The sequence below is a fragment of the Heptranchias perlo genome, chromosome 1 (assembly GCF_035084215.1).
Source record: "Heptranchias perlo isolate sHepPer1 chromosome 1, sHepPer1.hap1, whole genome shotgun sequence".
Classification (NCBI taxonomy): Eukaryota; Metazoa; Chordata; class Chondrichthyes; order Hexanchiformes; family Hexanchidae; genus Heptranchias; species Heptranchias perlo.
In genome coordinates this window covers 60524602-60530740 of record NC_090325.1, presented here as the reverse complement: position 1 = coordinate 60530740, position 6139 = coordinate 60524602, and positions in this window count along the sequence as shown.

Sequence of the window (6139 nt, the reverse complement as noted above, 5' to 3'; positions counted from 1 at the left end):
GAGTGTCAGGAGCAGGGACTATTCTTTTTGACCTGACAGTGCAGTTGGCCCAAGTCTCTTTATTATTATGCTTCATTTCTAATGTATTAATGCAAAATGTTCTGAGGGAGCATGACCCTGGACCTCCATAGTGAGGCACCACCAGTTACTGTGGGGTTGAGGAGAACATTTGGAATGAGTGTGCCCGATTAGCCATTACTGAAATCGACCAAGAAGGCTGAATTTGAATGTCCTATTTGCTATTTTGCCGGTAGGCAACTCAAAAATAATTATTTTCCTCCCAGTAATATACTATCTCTTGTTACTGGGAGTGAGAAGTTTTAAAACATAAAGAAAAATAATTCACTTTGAAATGACAAATAAACTAGTTTTCAGGAAAAAAATGACTAAATGTGCCTTGGTTAAAAATTGCAATGTCTGTGCTCATTGTCGGTTCCAAAATATCAGAAAATGCAACAAACAAAGTGTCAGAAAACAAAATTCATCATATATTTTCCTGTGCTGACCTTCTCGCTCTTGATTTCCCATGTCCCAACACACGGGCACAGGCTGCCTCCCGCACTCCTTTCCCTTTGTATTAATGAGTAATGACTAGTTTCTTGCTGGCTTTTCCAGCACTAAAATATGCCTGCAGCTTCAAAACACGTTTAAAATGGAAGAGCGGGAAGAATGTATCAGATCATTCTGGCTCACTTTAACCCCTGTGCTAAATGTTCATTGGTTCAGTCCTAGGTGGTGATCATAATGGGCAGACTGTTTTGAGAGCTGGCAGAAGGGAAAGCGTAATGGTGTGTTCATTTGGGGATTATAACCAATCTCATTATGAGGGCTGATTGACTGATATGGTACATTTAATATTCACCTCTGAACTTGCATTTACATCTGGTACACTGCTTCAGCACTTCGGTCTTTTGTTACATTATGAGGGATGCTTTCCTGTTCGTGTAAATTTCAATGAAAGAATAGATCCAACTAAACTGAGAAGGAAAAGCAGTTCCGTAACTTTCATCTATCATTACCCGAAGCTTCAGTTTCCTTTGCAGCCTGAAATAGATGTAATGAGAGCAAATATAAAAAAAAGGAATGTTAATGACTGCAAAGAGCTTGGTAAAGGTTTAAGCAGAGAAAGATAAGATAAGCACTTCTCCCTTGGGACTATTTTAATGAAAAATATCATGTCAGAATAGCAGTAAAGATTTCCACTGTGCATTATGTATAGCAAAATCATAAATGTTGGGGTCTAAATTGGGCCGCGTTACGCGGACTCCTAAGGACCCAAAATGGCGTCCACGATGTGCATGCACACTTCTGGCGTGACGTGTGCAGGACGCCACATTGGTAAGGGTGTTTGTGCACTCGTGCTTAACGAATGCTGGAAGTATGTAAAGTAGGGACATTATATGGTAGATCAGTGTGCAACACTGATTTAAAGGGACAGATGCGATTTTGGAACTCCATGCTCCAACCAACGCACTGTCTTAACCTCGCACAACTGAACGGCATGGAGGAGCCCCCCACCAGCGCTATTTAAAGGGATCATGCAGGAGTTATGGGTTAGTTGCTGGATTATTGCTTCTGGCTGCTGAAGCATTTGTACCTGTTTTTGGAGGTCTCCTATTCTTGAATACTAGGACGAGGGGACATAGCCTAAAAATTAGAGCCAGGACTTTCAGGAGTGAAGTTAGGAAACACTTCTACACACAAAGGGTGGGAGGAGTTTGGAACTCTCTTCCGCAAATGGCAGTTGATGCTAGCTCAATTGTTAATTTTAAATCTGAGACTGTTAGATTTTCGTTCACCAAAGATATTAAGGGATATGGGGCTAAGACGGGTATATGCAGTTAGGTTACAGATCAGCCATGATCTCATTCAATGGTGGAACAGGCTCGAGGGGCTTAATGACCTACTTCCTGTTCCTATGTCCCTACATTAAAGTTTCAATACTCTACAGGGAGTGGGCTGGCTCGCTGACAGGCAACAGCAAGAGCACTGGTGGAGTAGCAGGGGTGGGACAGGAATGCTGTCATTCTGAGAGAAGACAGCAGGTTCATGTTCCATGGAGCCACTGCCAATTGCTGCCTTCTGTTATGTGCCACCTTCTCCTGCAAGAAAGTGGGACGTGTGTCGGTGAGTGTCCTACAAGATGTTTGGGTGATGTGGCTGTCATGTTTGAACAGCTGCCACTGTGAATGACTGTGAGCTGTGGATGTGCAGCTTGCAACAGTGGTAATGTGTGAGGGTGAGATGAAGCATCTGATTGGAAGAGTTGAGTACTGATTGAAAGAGTTTGTTGGTAGGTGGGTGATGGGGGTGGGGGTGGGGGTTGCTGAGCAACCTTTATTCAACGTTTTGAAGGAACTCAACAGTTTGTAAACATAAGGACGGGACCTGCAACTGTGTTTTACATGTGAGTTTTCTGATCTCCGTTCAGTCGTATCTCATATTTTGAAAATATAAGAGTCCCGCAAAATTTGAGCAGCCAAATTGGTGCTCATTAAAAATTCCAGAATTCCAATCATCACCATACTTCACCATATTGCAGCAGAGATTCACTTTGCCATTGACTTTCCACACTTCCTGCAGCCACAGTGCACCTTCCCTTTAAGAGGTGCAGGCTGCCTTTAAGTGGTGCTAGCTACTCGCGATATCTGGTCCCCCTGCTAGTGAGCAGCCACACAACAGCGCAGGTAGGCCTGGCTGCATGCAGCAATCATAGACATGACCAGGCAGCACGAATGTGCGATCCCCGCACCCGTTTTCGGGTGTTAACCAATTTAACCCCCATTATCTTTACAAACACTTATTGCAACAGAGCATATCTTCCCACAAAGCTCCAAGAATGAAATACAAGAATTGCATATATTGGCACAACACTGCCACAAGTGAACTGTACAGAGGATTCTTCATTCCCACAGAATGAGTGGAGTGATTATTGTCAGCCACATGGAGCTGGGAGCTGTGGAAGAGGGTAGCCTGGGGTTATAGATGGCACAGGAGGCAAACTGCCCTAGGAAGTGGATGAATGGCACCAAAGTTAACCACCTTGCAAGTGGGAAGAGCAGTGCATGAGGAGACCCTGACTTACCAGGGAGGCTGTGATGCAGACACCCCTACCGTTGGAATTTCGGAAACTACACGAAAAGGGGTGGAGAACCAGGCGGATCTGGATCGCGCACCAAATCCCTCCCCTGCCCACCCAGATAATAGTGAGAATATGACACCAGAGGGCAGGAATTTCTAGCCTGATAAGAGTATTGTTTGATATTTATCCAGAGAAGGTGGGGAAGGAGCATAGTATTACTTAAAGCAGGTGATATAGGAAAAAAAACCATGATAGAATAACCTTACATGTACTCTGGATAGTTCTAACTGGCCTAATGAGCCAAGTTAACTTTTCTCCTCTGTTACTTTATATGTGTATTTGTTCTAAGGGGTCAACGTGTATTTTAATGCTCCAACTCTGCCATAAATCTTTATCCTAGCCACTGTTTGTTGGTTGTGGTCATGGCAAGGGTGTAAGTGCTGTCACACCGCAGAAAGAGCAGTATATGAACGGTGTGAATGTGTGTCATATTTATGAGGGCTACCATGTGTTTTCTTTCATAGCACAGCCACAGTTGAAAGAGAGGAACAGAGGGACCTTGGAGTGCATGTCTGCAGATCCCTGAAGGTAGCAGGACAGGTAGATAAGGTGGTTAAAAAGGCATACAGGATACTTGCCTTTATTAGCTGAGGCATAGAATAAAAAAGCAGGGAGGTTATGCCAGAACTGTATAAAACACTAGTTAGGCCACAGCTAGAGTACTGCGTACAGTTCTGGTCACCACATTACAGGAAAGATGTGATTACACTAGAGAGGATACAGAGGAGATTTTTTTTTATTCGTTCACGGGATGTGGGCGTCGCTGGCAAGGCCAGAATTTATTGCCCATCCCTAATTGCCCTTGAGAAGGTGGTGGTGAGCCGCCTTCTTGAACCACTGCAGTCCGTGCGGTGAAGGTTCTCCCACAGTACTGTTAGGAAGGGAGTTCCAGGATTTTGACCCAGCGATGGTGAAGGAATGGCGATATATTTCCAAGTTGGGATGGTGTGTGACTTGGAGGGGAACGTGCAGGTGGTGTTGTTCCCATGTGCCTGCTGCCCTTGTCGTTCTAGGTGGTAGAGGTCGTGGGTTTGGGAGGTGCTGTCGAAGAAGCCTTGGCGAGTTGCTGCAGTGCATCCTGTGGATGGTGCACACTGCAGCCACTGTGGAGGGAGTGAATGTTTAGGGTGGTGGATGGGGTGCCAATCAAGTGGGCTGCTTTGTCCTGGATAGTGATGAGCTTCTTGAGTGTTGTTGGAGCTGCACTCATCCAGGCAAGTGGAGAGTATTCCATCACGCTCCTGACTTGTGCCTTGTAGATGGTGGAAAGGCTTTGGGGAGTCAGGAGGTGAGTCACTCGCCGCAGAATACCCAGCCTCTGACTTGCTCTTGTAGCCACAGTATTTATGTGGCTGGTCCAGTTAAGTTTCTGGTCAATGGTGAGCCCCAGGATGTTGATGGTGGAGGATTCGGCGATGGTAATGCCATTGAATGTCAAGGGGAGGTGGTTCGACTCTCTCTTGTGGGAGATGGTCATTGCCTGGCACTTGTCTGGCGCGAATGTTACTTGCCACTTATGAGCTCAAGCCTGGATGTTGTCCAGGTCTTGCTGCATGCGGGCACTGACTGCTTCATTATCTGAGGGGTTGCAAATGGAATTGAACACTGTGCAATCATCAGCGAACATCCCTATTTCTGACCTTATGATGGAGGGAAGGTCATTGATGAAGCAGCTGAAGGTGATTGGGCCCAGGACACTGCCCTGAGGAACTCCTTCAGCAATGTCCTGGGGCTGAGATGATTGGCCTCCAATAACCACTACCATCTTCCTTTGTGCTAGGTATGACTCCAGCCACTGCAGAGTTTCCCCCCTGATTCCCATTGACTTCAATTTTACTAGGGTTCCTTGGTGCCACACTCGGTCAAATGCTGCCTTGATGTCAAGAGCTCTTACTCTCACCTCACCTCTGGAATTCAGCTCTTTTGTCCATGTTCGGACCAAGGCTGTAATGAGGTCTGGAGCCGAGTGGTCCTGGCGGAACCTAAACTGAGCATCGGTGCGCAGGTTATTGGTGAGTAAGTGCCGTTTGATAGCACTGTCGACGACACCTTCCATCACTTTGCTGATGATTGAGAGTAGACTGATGGGGTGGTAATTCGCCGGATTGGATTTGTCCTGCTTTTTATGGCCAGGACATACCTGGGCAATTTTCCACAGTGTAGGGTAGATGCCAGTGATGTAGCTGTACTGGAACAATTTGGATTTACGAGGATGCTGCCAGGACTGGAGAATTTTAGCTATGAGGAAAGATTGGATAGGCTGGGGTTATTTTCTTTGGAACAGAGGAGGCTGAGGAGAGATTTAATTGAGGTGTAAAAAATTATGAGGGGCCTAGATAGAGCATATAGGAAGGACCTATTTCCCTTAGCAGAGAGGTCAATTACCAGGTGGCATAGATTGGTAGAAGGATTAGAGGGGAGTTGGGGAGAAATATTTTCATCCAGGGGGTGGTGGGGGTCTGGAACTCACTGCCTGAAAGGGTTGTAGAGGCAGAAACCCTCATTGCATTTAAAAAATATTTGGATATGCACTTGAAGTGCCGCAACTTACAAGACTACGGACCAAGAGCTGGAAAGTGGGATTAGGCTGGATAGTTCTTTTTCGGCTAGCGCAGACACGGTGGGCAGAATGGTCTCCTTCTCTGCCGTATGTTTCTATGATTCTATGATTCTACAGTTGGACAATGGCAGAGGATATCCATTACTGAACGTAGTTGGTGACCAGAGTGTTTCCCTCCATTCTGTTTGCCTGCACTTCAGCTCCCTTTATCTGGAGCTCCACCCAATACTGGAGTTAACGTTGAGAAAGAAACATAGTTTCCTGCAGGTGGAAGGCATTACAGAACAATACTGGAGCTAACGTTGAGACAGAAACATAGTTTTCTGGGCAGGAACAGGTGGAAGGTATAATAGGAAAGTTAAAGGACAACGTTTGAGAATCAGAAACAGGTAGAGACGGGTGAAATATAATAATGGAAGCAGCAATCAAAAATGCGT